The sequence below is a fragment of the Boleophthalmus pectinirostris genome, unplaced genomic scaffold (genome assembly GCF_026225935.1).
Source record: "Boleophthalmus pectinirostris isolate CB_2022bp ecotype Guang Dong unplaced genomic scaffold, ASM2622593v1 HiC_scaffold_16, whole genome shotgun sequence".
Lineage (NCBI taxonomy): Eukaryota > Metazoa > Chordata > Actinopteri > Gobiiformes > Gobiidae > Boleophthalmus > Boleophthalmus pectinirostris.
In genome coordinates this window covers 15,648,737-15,664,370 of record NW_026571095.1, presented here as the reverse complement: position 1 = coordinate 15,664,370, position 15,634 = coordinate 15,648,737, and positions in this window count along the sequence as shown.

Genomic DNA, 15,634 nt, shown 5'->3' with positions numbered 1-15,634 from the left:
TGTACATTTATTTATTTTAGCCTAATTGTGAAGAGTATTTCACCATATTATAAACGAAATTAAATTTAAAGAGTTTTCATTTTTCTTTCAGTTGGGTAGAGCGCGTTTCCACTAAAATGATAGGCCTTCCAGATGGCATTAGACAGTACAATTCCCTTGTGAATGTCCATGTGACAGGGTTACTTTGGGGAATATGACATTTGACTTATTCTTGCCTAAACATGTTTGCTCGGAGATGACTCAGCCAATTCCATGGAAACGCACAGCATCCACGCTACCAGTCTGTGCGCATATGGACGAGCATGCAGGGGGCTTCATTAGGCCCATCAGCCAAAATGAAACTGTGAAAACCATTTGAAGTTTTTTGACCTCCGCCTACAGAAATGTGTTGGGCTAGTCTATATTTAAATTTTTTTTCTTACACCCAAAAACAACTAAAACAATACCAGCGAATTCTGTGACACGGGTTAACATTTTTCCCTGGTAGTTTCAAAATTGATCCAACAGATGGCACTATATAGCTAAACAAAATATCCAAGTTGGGAATATAACATTTATTTCTAAACCAGAAGTTGAGTAAAGTAAAAGAAAGCACCGAGATAACATATTAAAGATGAGGCTACACCACTCAAAACTACACCATTTATTAAGTTAGAGTAAGAGTCAAACTTCCTATCTCATACAAGGAAATACACTTTAAAAAGAGTTTCCGTACCATGCAAAACTGGATCAGTCCTTAATGAAGCTTTCCTCTCATTTAGTTTTCAGGTGACGTCAAACAGGGGCCATAATTAACGTTATGTGGAACAGCATCTTGTGGCTTTAAATTGGTATATTCCCAGTTGAAAATGCCTCACACTTTGACAATAAACCAACCTGAAATCTTTGAGTAAAGCACGTTGAGAGGAACATGGCATCCCAAACTTTTAGCCTACTTGATTTTTTTAGAAATTTTATTTATTTATTTATGTATTTATTATTTAATTTTTTACATAATTTTAAATGGTTGGATTCTAAGGAAGGTGGGTATGTTTTTTTTCATGGAATCTCATTCATTAGATTGGTTTTAACAGTCCCTTGAATAGGCCTGTCATGATAACACATTTTGAAGATATATTGCTATAGAGAATTATTGCGATGAACAATAATATTGAAACTACTTTATGCCACTGACACAATGAAAATAAAGTAATATAACCCCAGTGAACCATTATTAAATATAAAGAATCATGAAATGACCTGAGCTGCAACAAATAAATAGCTGAATTAGCCACAGAAGTTACTTTTTCAACCCTTTACTGCTCACATGTTTTTGTATTACAACAAAAATGACACAAATTTGAAAGAAAATGTGCCCATGATAAGTACTGAGCCCAAAATATATTGACCCATGTTTTATATATTGAATGGTAAGTCAATATAGAGTAATTATTGTGACGGGCCTAACCGTCATTGAGTTTTGCCATTTATTTTCTTACCTTTTTTGGTGCAGCTATGATGCATAAGACATCAGCTGAAGTGTATATGTTATTGGGGTGGGAAATCTGTCTCTAAGATTTAGCCAATAAGATTACAAAACATGTCAGTACAGTGTCTTAAGCCTGGTTTATTTAAAGGAGACATTATTACACCATAAGATTATAACTGACTTAAACTAGCTAGGCAGGATGAAGAATGTCCAAGCATGGTGTTTCATATTGTTATGATCTCCTAGCCCCATGTTGTCAGTGGTTTATAAAAGTCAAAGTATTATGCCAAAGGGGCTATGCTGTCTATTATGATCCTAATGACTGCTGGGCTGTTGTAATTACAGGCGATCTGCACGTGGACATCCTTGTTAGTAGAAGCAGCAGGTAGTCTCTCTCACACATCACAAAGAACACACATGCAAAGCACAACAGGTGTGTTTGGGTAACGCAGAGCTGAGGCCATGTCTTTTTCAGGAAGACACTTTTAATTAGGCCACGGTAAAAATCACAGAATCTGCCACAGGTTCCCACCTGCAACATCCCAGTTCAAAGCACCTAATTAAACACCTCACGTATAGCCAATTAACTGGGAATCAAGCGACTCCTACTGTACCAAGCATCAGGCAAATCAATACACTGTCTGTGTGGGCGGCTCTGGGTAGGAGCTGTAATAAGCCGCAGCTCAGACTGTGCTGTCAGAGATGTAAATATATATCTATATCTATATATATATATATATATATATATATATATATATATATATATATATATATAATATATATATATATATATATATATATATATATATATATATATATATATATATTACAGTGATCCATTTTACTGCTATGGTTTTACAAGCCTAATTAGATAAGATTAAACATCAGCAGGCATCCAGGCCTATTAGTAACATCTATCATCACACCAGCTACTATATTATGTAACTTGTATTCTGTGCAAGAACACTTTTGATAAATAAAGAAAATATCAAAAGATGCTAAATTTCATGTAACTGTTTCTTTAAAATCCATCCCCATTATCAATCCACCTGAACTCTACCATAGAGCAACAACACAACAACATTTCAAGAATATATAAAAGACAAACACAAAAAACTGTACAGCATCACAGTTATATAGTGCGTACATATTAAAATAAACTTTGAACTAAGACATAGTCTTGATAGTTTTCTTAGTATAAAGCTTTTGTTATACAAAATAAGTTTAAGCCTCTGCATGTCTAAGAACTAAATTCCCATACAATCGTTACAGAAGTGCTTTCTTTGACAGAGGTCTGAGTGCACAGAAGTGCATTGTTGTTACATCGATAAACCTTTCTTTGTTCTTAACCTTTCCTAAAAGCCTGTTTGAGACTTTTTCACAAAATAAGAGCACAATATAAGCACCTTTATTGTTGTTTTAAATGGATTAAAGGGGAAGTAAAAGAAGTTTCCAATAACCAGAAATTGTATTTGTGTAGGAACTTCTTTAATGAACACAAATGAAGGGAAAAACAAACAACTTTTATGGGAAAAACAGTTGCCTAGGAACAACCTCTGCTAAACCTGAGTTCTGATAGCACCCCCCTCTCCCCCGACCACACACACACACACGCACAAACACACACACAGACGCACACACACACGCACACACACACAAGCCCATAGAAGAACACTAACAGTTCGCACCATGGGAGATAAGATCAGATGCTTCAAGAAAAAGTTACGATTATTCCACACTGTTCCTAAGCAACACGTCCGCTGTTTTCTTGTCTCGGCCGCATCTCTTCAGCCCGACTGGAAATTAATAGTTTTTAAAGTGAGGAATTAAGTTCATCACCCAAACTTTAGCAACTTGTCAAAGTTAGGAAATTATATAGTAGAATAGTAGAGAAAGCATGTTCTGCAGAAGTTTCGTGCTTTAAAAATGTATGCAGTCTTACGTCAATGTATTAGTGCATTGTTATTTTGTTATTGTTATTTGTTCAATTAAACCTGTCACCCATGACATTTTGACCACATGTCGATCCATTTGTAGCATGTTGCTCTTAATATATGTAAGATATATTCAGATACTAATCAGTACTGAAACTAGCATAAACTAGATGCTTATTTGATAATACATTGCATAAAATTGACACATTCAGATCTTTCCTGAACTGAATCCCTTAGATTGTCTAGATCTATTGTACTATAACAGAGCTAGTAGCGCGTGGCACTATTTAATCAATGGCTCAAATTTTGTGTTGACATTTACAATATGTTGTGTTTTTAATCCTCATTATGGTAACAAAATCAGCATTGTGTCTAAAGCCTTTTTTCCATATAGAAATAGTTTGAACTTTTGGTATTGTGACAAGTGTTAAATCATTAAGAGATTTTCATTTTTTCTGTTACCTGTCAGTGATCATGTTAAGTTTGATTATATATCTAAGCTTAAGCTTCAGCCTGCACCTTTTCGGTCTATATATGTTAAATATGACTGTTTATGAATTAAAGTCAAAATATACCTGTGACCGAAATAAATAAATAAATAAAATAAAATAAAAATTATAAATGACTCGGTGGAATCTTTAGCACCTTTCCAGATTTGCTAATTAAACATGAGCAAGTAGAGATCTGCAGTGCCAAAGCAGGCATACATTTTCACTATACTAATTACACTGCGTACAAATCTTCCACTCCTCTACAACAAAGGAGGAACACAATGAAAACAGATGGCAACCTATATTTGCATTGGCAGTGGATCTTTTTACATTTAACCATTGCACTCTGATGGGGCTCGGTTGGCACGGCAACACATTCTGCTGGTCTGTTGTTCCATGGCTGAATCTCAATAGTCCAGATCAGCCTCCTTATCACAGATCGCCTCAAAAAAAACAAAAAACTATGAAGGCATGTTTTCCAAGCTTCACTGACAGGCAACTGGCAGCACCCTGGCTCTATCTCGAATCCATTCACCAAATCAATTTACTAGCACACTGACCTCGCCGCACTCATTTCAACATCCAATCAATCCCATATTGTATTTGAGCCTTGTCAGATTACCAGGCCTAATCTGCAATGAAAACAAATGACTTTAGTATGGCAAGTTCTCTGAGCCCCCAAATAAGAAGGATTTTAAATGCATTGCCACTTGTCAGAAAAATAGTGACAAAGTATTAGACAAAGGAGGAGACAGGAAAAGAAGCAAGCAGTGATTGAAAGTGCAATGCGGAGAAGATAGCAGGTACAGTTCATTAACCATTTAACGTGATCCCGCTGTGAAGCAATGAGCTAGTGGTGTCCCGCTGAGAAGAGACTGGGGCCATCACTGGACAGCGCAGGGAAAGAGGGAGTAGGGGGGAGACTTTTTAGGAGAAGGTTTTGAAATTAAATGGAGACAGAAAAAATGATAATTGGATGATTATCTCATAATCTGATCTGTCACACTTAACACACTGCATTTATTTAAACTTTTCTTTTTGGCTGATACCGTGTCATATTTTATTAATGCGTATTTCTTCTAAAATATTGAAAAGCAGAGTCATTACCTAGAAGAAGAGGCACTGAAGGCAAATGGTTACCATCATCTTCATCTTCACTAGCTAAAATGCTAATATTTGACAGCATACTACTATACCTATGCCAATACCTAGGATAAAAAAAATGTAAAATAATTCATGAGATTTGATGTTACACCTCTCAGGCAAGATGGTCGTGTAATAATGTGGTTTATTTGATATTTGCTGTTGATTAAAGCTGAGGTATCTGATTTTTACACTGGAAAAGGAAGAACATTTACATGTGTTAATTTTTGAACCTGTGTGGTGGTTTAAAACATCTTTTTTCAGATGGCAAAGTGAAACTAAGGTAGACTGCCCAAGCACAGCCAATCAGAATACTGTTTTCAGCATAACATACTCTTTGGCGCAAACGCCAAATGCACATACAAAAATATACTCTTATCCCTCAGCTTTAAAGTTGAAGTAGGCCTGATAGAAATCTTAATAGCAGAATTAGTAGTAATAAAACAATAACAGTGTACTTGGCACAGCAGTGCAATTTCAAAAATGAATTCACGTTTTACTCTTCTGTAAATTTTGCAACAGCTTCAGTAATTTTGAGTTGATTTTACTCTAAGCATATGCTGCAATATTGATCCCTGTATGAGTCATTAAGCTATTTCTTTCTTCTGCCATCAGATGAAAACTACTTTTTGGCATAGGAGTTGTGCAGACTTTCTTAAAGCGTATTGAAAACTATTACCTATTATCAGTAGTAAAGCTTCGTAGTGTGAAATTGTAGACCTGCTGGAGTACTATTTATATATGCATTAATATAAAGAATAGGATGAGATGGAGACAGGCTATTCCCTGTGGTAACTCTCAAAGATTACAACCAATAAAAGAAGTGTCGTCTTGTACATGCAAATTAAAAAGTAATATCCTCCACTGCATGTACTTTATGCATTGTGTATTTTTCTTGTTTTGTACCACTGGGAACACTTTGACATTCACTCAGATGTACTGTCCTAATATGTACTGACCTACTAAATTGAGCATTGATTCTTTAAACAACCATGTGGCAAAGTGCGTGCATCTCCTATTCCCTGACTGAAAAACAGTGTATGATATGAGCTTCACATAATAGTAGCACGGCGACAGCTTGTTACAGAAAATTGACTTCAGGAACAGGGGCTGCATCTATTTCGGAAAACCCAATTAATGGAAGATTATGGCTATTCAACAGATGTTTTGAAGTCCGGGGGGAAATACAGTAGGAGCAGAAATGAGAGAGAGCACATGAGTCACGCGTGTAGAACAAATGGAGAGTGGAGTTGTGCCACAGTAGGGGACGTGTTTGTTAGGATTCGTGTCATTTCAAACTATTAAGACACATGGTGTGCTGCAAACCCAGACCCTGGCTCCAGAAGTGCTCTTTAAAAGAACCACGAGTGTACAGCAATATCACAAAGGGCAGGCTGAGAGGGCCACATTCACCTGCTGCCTCATGACGGCCATTTTGACGTGTACGCTTTGAACCAGCTTCTCCCCTTGTCTTCTGTACTCCCAGTGCCCTGTCCTCCGAGGTACACACCCGCTGTGCTTCCTGCCCTACTGTCAATCATTATGGATTTGTCTAGTCTCTCCTCTATGGATTTCCCACACTTTTTTCCACACTTTTTTTTTTTGTTTTAAAGGAAAAAGAAATTTGATTCATTGTGAAATCTAGAAACGGAGGCTTAAAAATGTATGTGGTCATATGAAACAGTAAATACACTCTAAATCAGAAACTCCATAATCTTACTGCTTATTACAACAATACTATAGATTTTTTAAAAGACTTTAAAGGTGCATTATGTAGCTTTTCTTTGTGAGGGTCTGTTGCTTGTCTCCAAAGCTTGATTTGCCTATACATGTACAATATGGCAGAAAAGCTGATTTTTTAATGTTGGATTTGTGTGATGAACATGTTTTAATAAATGAAGGTTGATACATAAGTTAAGCTATAGTCTGGAACATTAAAACAAAACAATAACATCTACAGGGACATAAGGAAGTGTTGTGTCTCCTATAGCAGCAAAGTTAGTACATCTTTAAATGTGTACTGTGTAACTTTTTGGATGGAGGTCCGTGACGTTCTTGTTTCTATGGATATGTCTTTTATCTGTTTGGAATGTTCCACAGACATTAAACAGCTCTACCTTACATTTATTTAAATACAGGTGGTTATATAGCGTAAAAACACCTACAAAAACAGGCATCCTGACAGTGGGGTTGCCTCTCCACAGTTCTGACCTGTAACTTGGCCTGTTTTGGTCTCTATGACAGAAAGGTTTAATGCCATACTATGAAACATTCCAGATAAAGTAACAACATCTCCATGGAGAAAAGCAAGTGGGGGATCCTCCACCATACACAATGCAACTTTAAAGAATTTATACTTTAAATTTCATAAACTTGACCCGTGTCTCCAGATACAAGGTAGACATGTTTAAATCAAATTCTGCTTCTACTGATAATAGTTGTAATGTTGATTTATTTTTATTTGTAATTACAACAACAACGGATATGATGCCCAATTGTTAACATTGACATTTGGTGTTTGGGCTTTGCAAACAGAAAGCATAAGAGTGAGTGCCAGTTTCATGACTAAAACCAGTTGGAAATAAACCTAACAACATTCTTATCTGAATCATCACTATACCTAAACCCCAGCACATGCAGTGGGACATAAATCAGTCCTAATGCTGCCTCTGTGGCTCAGTGATTGAATTCTGAAGGTTCTGAGCTTTTACATGAGACACAAGGCATACTGGGAAAGAAAAAAACATGTCCTCAAAATGCAAGAAAGGTGTTGGCAACTCAGTTTCAGTTGAACACACACTACATACCCTTAAGTCAGGATAGAAGGATGATAAAACTGAGTTTAAAAAACAAGAGTTAGCCAATTCATTTGTCACATCAAACTGGTGTAATATTGATTTTCTACATTTAATATTTAATATTATTTTTATGTATTGTCTATTCTGAAAGAGATGTTTTAGATGACTGCTGAAGATAACAATGACAAAGATGATTAACATGAGCTTCACAGAGGTACTACTCAAACTCATGTGTTTACTTTGTTTTTGTCCTTCGTTTTAAGGACATGCCAGTACATCAGGAAGCAGAATCTGGGGGAATGTCATCTTAATAAATCTCGTCCTCCTGCGCTCTTGCATGACCTTATGTTAGAATTAGCTTGGTAAATATCAGAATCTCTCAGGGGACGCTGTTACCACACAACTAGCCATACCTTATTGCTTTGAGAACCGTATGTTGGTAATAAAGCAGAGCCACAAGAAGAAGAAAACATCACAACATGTGCTTTAGACTGTTATTTAAGTCTGATTAAATGTGTAGAAGAAGTTGGAGAGCATGTGACTCATGGTACTCCTGAGGAGTTCTCTTATTGTACACACTATAAATATATGTGGTTGATGAAATGATTTAGTTTCAGCAGATGTCAAAATGAAGACATGGGATGTAATTCTGTACAACTAGGTGAGTTATGAAGGAATATGTACATTTATAAATTGAAGGTACAAATATAAATATTTATAATATTTTTGTTGTGGCAGTAATTGGAAATACCCTCAGGTGGTAAAACACTTACGTGTCTCAGTGGTAATTACTGTGTGACATCAATATGTTTTTGTGCAGTAGAATTGGCAGACACTGATAGAAATTAATGGAAATAATGAATCAAAACCAGTTCTTGAAGTATTTGCCAATGAATCATGTATTTAATTATTTTTATGTTTATTACATATTGTATGTATCTATGTGGTATAGTTTTATCTGAGAAGCAGATTATTGATAAAGTAATCAAGATTAATCAGTAAAAATATAATGATTTGTTGTAGCACTGTTTACAATATGAGTATAGCACTTTTGTCACTTAAGTGGTGCTCTGGCACAGATTTATGTTGCAACAGTATTCATACACATTGTCATTTTTAGACAAAACTATTTTATATCAACTTCTTATTTAATGTCTCTTTTAGTTTAATAGTTTGCTCATGCCATTTTGGTTCTACAGCTTATTTGAAACACCCACATCAATGAGTGAGATTTCTGATTCTTAACACTCAACTTTGATTAAAGATATTGTATCTTTTTTGTCTCCCTGACCTTGAGTGAAACGCCATTATGAAGACTGGTTTTAGTCAGGTAAAGCTATGAGAGAAGAATTTGATTCTCACATGCAGATAATGACATGCCATGGCTTGGTTGCTTCAGTAACAGTCTCCATGTTTCTCATACAGGGGCAATACGGCTCATTTATTTTTAGACACTGGTTTTTACATTACATTTGTGAAAAATATGAAAACGTGTTTTGAAGTAGGCTACATCATTCACTGTTTACACCAGCCCCATAAACCCTTGGCTGTATCCAAGTGTTATAAGCACTTTATATGTTGACATGTTTGCTGCTTGTTTGAGAATAATAAAGTGGGAGTGTTAGCAGTATAAATAACCATGTTGTTCTTTAGTCCACCTCCATCTCAGTCACAGAACACTAGTGAAGCTCTATGGTGCTTGTGCCACTTATTAAAGTGCTATTGTTTGAACAACAAACAGTTAGTGCGCCATGGTTCACCTGTCGCACTTACAAAGAGGGGATGCCAGATAATAAGGCTTTGATAATGATTCACAAAAACAATCTAATACACAGTGTCAAAGTATGCAGCCTGCTCTTTAATTGTAAGCTACATTCGTAGACAGATCATTTTAGTTGTGGCCACAGATGTATACTTTATTCTATATAGTTTCATGTAAAATTATAGGCTTTTACCAGGCAGATTTCTTCCTCTGTCTGATAAATGAATGGGATGATTAAGAGTTTCATCTGAGAGCAGCCGTGTTAAAGCCAGCATTTTGGCAGCCGTTCTTCACAGATGTGGCACTAATTCTTTGGAATCAAGATGGAAAAGTTTTGGAGAGAGTTTTATTCCAGTTATGTAATGTACAACTTGTGAAGATTTATTTAGGGATTTTAAATGTCAATTAATATTTTCAAATGTTTGCTTTTTATTTGATGTTCAGTAAATCAACTTTATTTAGAATCATGGAGGAAGAGTCAGGTGGTCCAGTATCAGGACACTTTGACTGAGGGAAAAAACAGTCAATGGGACAAGATGAATTGTTACTATGGCATTCAGTCTACAGACAAGACATAATCTCAATCAAAATTCTGTACTCTGATTGTGCAGATGGATTTATCGCAAGCCCATTAGGACCCTTACAGTGGACCTATTATGCAAAATCAACTTTCCTCTGTATTCAAGATGCCATTGTGATACACATAGGTTTTGCCTGTTTTGCGTAATCATTTTGTCATAAGTGAGAACACAATCTGCTGCTTGCTTCATTCATGCATCATTTTTAACATATTAACGGTCCTATATCATGTAACATCGTCTCTTGTGAGCTTTAAGCCATGTTAAAATGCTGTTCAAAAACATGTTTCACTCATGTTTGAGTAACCCTATGATGCCTGCATCTCCAAAGTTGAAAATGCCATATTTCACCTTATGATGTCAGGAAGCTGTAGTTTTAAAATGAACAGCTTTTACTTTTAGGTCAGGAGAGATTGACAGTTCAAGGGCTGAAATCATCAGTAGAACAGAAAATAGCGTAATATGGGCCCTTTAACATCTGCTTGTCACTTACTCAGTAGAGTGGAGAGGAATTTTCTGAAATTCAAACAGATGACATCCACGTCCATTCATTTGTTGCTGCACATGGGAGGAGCCATAGTTCATCACTTTTCCTTTTGTTCCACTGTCAGAAAACGCACAGAAAAGTTGACATAAAACATTTAAACTCTGAACAGGTGCAGAACTCGTACTTTGCCATTACGTGCCCGTTTATCAAAAGGGCCATTCTTCCTCTCTGTACATGTACCTACTAATTACAATATGAGCCGCTATGTACCACGGCACCACTCTTAGCTTTTACATTTCACTACCTCTGTTCTTGGAATAACAGCAATCACAGTCCATTTATAGTCCCCATCATGAGTCATTGCTATGTTGCCCTTATTAAGACAGTTTAGCAAGGCAAAAACTAGCAGCTATTCCGTGCAATACTGGCCACCATTCATTGAATTTGTGCCCATTAGGAGATGTTTTTGTCTCGTGGCTTCCTTTGTTCTCACTCATGAGCAGTTCTGTCACTTCAGGCTCTGTTAGGCCTCACTTAAACATTTTTGGTTGCTGTAAAACGAAAGAATCTGATCTGGTTGATTGGAGACTTTGTAAGGCCAGTACAGTATGCTGAGTACAGTGATGGAGAAGTGTAGGCTGGCGCTCCTGGTAATTAGCCATGTGTTTTGTGTGGGCATTGTTGGAATAAACAGAAGAAAGGATATTTTTGGTGTTTAGGCCATGCCACAGAATGTTGGAGTGTTAAAAATCATGTAATATTTAACCTATAATGTATTTTACATTGTAGGGCATACATCTCAAATTCTGGAAACAAATAAATAAAAAAGTTCAAATAGCTTAAAGTTAGATCTGAAATTGGTGAAAAACACATCAGTTTTCCTCACCAACTAAACCTGTGCATTGTTTTTCTGTTTTTACCATTTTTTACAATTATCAAAAACTTCAGGCTCTGTTCATACATGTACTGTTAAAGAGGTTGCGTAGCTATAACTATCAATTCTGCAGTTTTGCTCAGGATCAATAGACACACTTCTATTACGTTGTGTTAAAATAAAAAAATGATGTTATTACTATTACTATTATTAATTATAATTACCACTTATGCAGTTCAGTTCTGCAGTTTTTACCAGAAAGTCAATAGACATGTTTCTATTATTTTTAACTCAATATTGCAATTTACAATAAACGGAATGTAAAATAATGATCCACATATGTTATAGTTTAAAAATACACACAAAAACGAATGTCTTCTTTAAAAATATTGGCCTTGGTGTGCAGAAATCTAAACTATTAAACAATATGTTTTACCTGATCAAGTTTAGCCAGTAGAGCTCTATCACTTGATATGACGCTGTGGATAAAATCAATCACATTTGCACAGCTTTTCTATGACGTCACCAATGGCCGAGGATAAAGTGGATGTTTGGCCATTAGCAGCAGTATTGACATGTTGATTGTGGACCTAATCAGCTCCTCTTGTCTCACAGCCCATCAGTGCAGTCTGCCATGATTCACTGCCGTTTATTTCGTACAACTCTGTTTATCTTGTCAAAAATGGTGATGGGAGCAGTTGGTAATTCCTTCTTTTTTGTCAGATGTCTCTCGGTGCCAACATATTGTGCAAGGACTCCTCTGGCTGCATTGTTGAGTGAATATAGTGACTGTCACACACTTGTCAACATGCCAAGCAGACACAAGGGACATACTCACAACACAAGAGTCTGCGCAGGAGGCGGGGAGAGCAGTGCAACCTGTCGCTCAAATATTAACTGAACATCAGGGAAGACAGCTGCTGGCATTTCTAACATGTGCTACGTTTGACAGCTATATGTGTCTTCTTATTTTACTCTGTCAGTAATACAGGTATTGACATAAAGCATCTGCTCAACACACAGTTAAGCTGATGTACAGAGGATGCACAATAAAACACAACCAATCTATCACTGTATGTATTTAATTTCACTAAAAGGACCACAATGGAAGAGACTGGGTACATACTGGGGTGAAGTGTCATCTTGATACCCAACTTAAGATAACTTTCTTTATTAAATCCCTCCAGTCCATATTTGTTAAAACTCAATGCCTGGAAGAAGATTATTGAGATTAAAATTACTTTTTTATAATTCATTCTCTCCTTTCATTTAACCAAAGTAGCATAAATTGGTTTCCTTTTGGGTTAGCAATCAGCAGATGGACTGCAGCAAAATCACTTCTTAGTAATTTCTATAAGTTCCACAATGATATTGAACAGAACTGACCACTTCTAATTCAGTGTTATCTTCATCAATAACGAGAGCTGCAGTGTATTCAAGGACAATAAACTCTATAAACATAGGCAGACAGATGTGTTTAGTGCTCCCATGAGTGATGTCAACTTTAAAGATGCAATACAAACATTTCCAACACTGTACAATGCTTACGTATTGCTAATATCTGTCTCCACCAGCTTTGATAGTGGCATGGTGTGACATCTGTTTTTTGCGCACTGTTGTCTTTTAAATGTCAAATTTAAACTGAAATGAATTGAGTTGCTTCTCTCTAAATCTGTGGGCTATTTCTCCCAACTGTTTTACAGATGGTGCAGGTCCACTCTTCAATTTGTACCAACTCAATCTCGAACTGTCTTCACCCCCTCTCCATCTGTCTGCGCTATTTTCTGTTTTCTCCTATTTGCTTCTGCTCTGCACACTCATGGCTTCTGCTCACTGCTGCTATAGGGGATCATTATCCAAAAATGTCACATGTAAATACTCTCACTGTAGGAATTATTACGAGTGTAACATATCCTTTAATAACACCAGAATTATAAAGGAACACGGATTTATAATAGGAAGATACAGATAGTTGATTCATCTCCCCTGATATCTCTGAAATGGTTCAAATCAACAAAAACCTTGCAGAACATCACCAAGATCTGAGCCATACTAATGCCTCTATGCCATTACACAAGCCCCAGAATTTGAAAAAATTGAATTCCTGACCATTCACATAATGTGTTTTAATATAAAATTGCAGAAACGGTTTTACATTCTTGCTTTTTATTGACTGACTGCAATTCTATTTTTGGTTACCACATAAATGTCATAATTTAATTTGTCATCATCACGACAAGGCATCTGGAGACCTGTCTAATAGTTTAAGGCGTGTATTAAAGTGTGAGTCAGAGGTATTTCTATAGCACTGTCTCGTGTATTTTTAGCTTACTTCAGCATAACAAACAAGCTACCTGGATGTGAGATTTTATCCAGTAAGTCTGAATCACCTGTTTCAATGAGTCAAACACATGAATGTGTGTTTTCTGACCCTGCACACTGACTCATACTCACATACTTGTTTGGCATAAAGAACAAAGAAATCTTGGCAAAAAATGAATAGAATTGAGTCTATGAACAAAACACTGAACTTATTTGACAGTGGCTTAGGTGGTTAAGTCCTGTAACTAAAACTATGCTATTTTACAATATCTACCTGGTTTAAGTCTTCATATCAAATATTACCAATAAGACATAGATTTCATTGTGCGGCAGCTGTGACTACATCATTGGTATAGGATGAATGCCATTATTATTATTATTATTGCTGTTAAATAGTGCCTTACAATACAATGACAATACAACTGCAAATAAAAGCTGATATTGTATCCTATCAGTGTGTATTCAAAATAAACTGAAAACTTTCAAAAATGTAAATAATGTGTACATGTGTTTTATACATCACATATTGCAGCATTTGCAGCAATACAGCAAATATTGTAAACTAATTTTCCATGAACTATGTAACAAATAAATACTAGTTATATATCAGGTTGTATGTGGGATGTGAAAAGAAAACTCGTGGGATTGGAGCTATCTTCATTATAAAAGTCTGATCTAAAAGGTTACTGCTGTTTGAAGGATATTGTAACTGAACCACTGCTACAAACCAAAGCCTATGTAACCCAAAAAATCAGAGTGGGTGTTTTCCTAAATATCGGACCACTACGTGTAATATAGAGGGCCTTAATCCCACTGACATTTAGTTTGACATTTCTGTACTCTTCTTCACATATAAATTCAAGCAACGCCAACACAGCCCTATGCAAGTAATGAGCTCTGAAATCAATAGATTGTGGTTGCTTTTCGCTCTCCCATTACATGTGTGTACAAAAAAAAAAGCTAAAATGGACGAAAGGGAGCAGCAATTTTCTCTGTGATGTTGGATCAATTTTTGCTGATATGGTCCTTAATCCCTGTGTCTCTAATGGGTAGGTCGAGTACACCATTACAGTCCATTGTGTCCACAGCCCTGTTTATGGCTAACCTCTGCTGCAATGTAAAATAACCTGAAGAAGTGGGGCTATGGAGCGTATAATGAGGTGAAAACAATTGGTAGAGCAGCCTGGGCAGTGGCTATGTATGAGTATTTTTAGAAGTATGGATATATGGCCAGGGAGAATATGGTAACCCATCTCTCCGTATTTTTCAATATCAATCACAAAGACACATTATTCTTTCAATTTATTCCAGTTATAGGAGTCTCGATGGGCCTAAGGTGGAGTAGATGCAATAATAAATGTCAGGTAGTTGCACTGTGGACACAAGAAACTTACACAACAATGCATCTACGCCATTTAACAATAAAGGTGTTTTATAACATAAAAACAGTGCATAGGTATTTCACACTGTTATCTTACAAATGCACTGTGTAACTTTTTTATTGGATGGTCAGCTGCCTGTGTGTTTCCATGGAGATGTCACTGCACTGCCTAGAATTTCCTAAATATATCTACCTCCATGGAGAAAGGCAGGGGACTCCACTAGACCATGTAACATGTCAGATCTATGGAATGATGACCCTTTCTACTATAGAAAAAAAACATGTTTTGAGTATGAGTATTTAAAAAACATTAGTCTTGCCCCAGTATAGATATATTAATTAAAAGTAGCTCTTGAGATCAAAATAAGTCAGCTGTGTCATGTCTGCATCTAATTA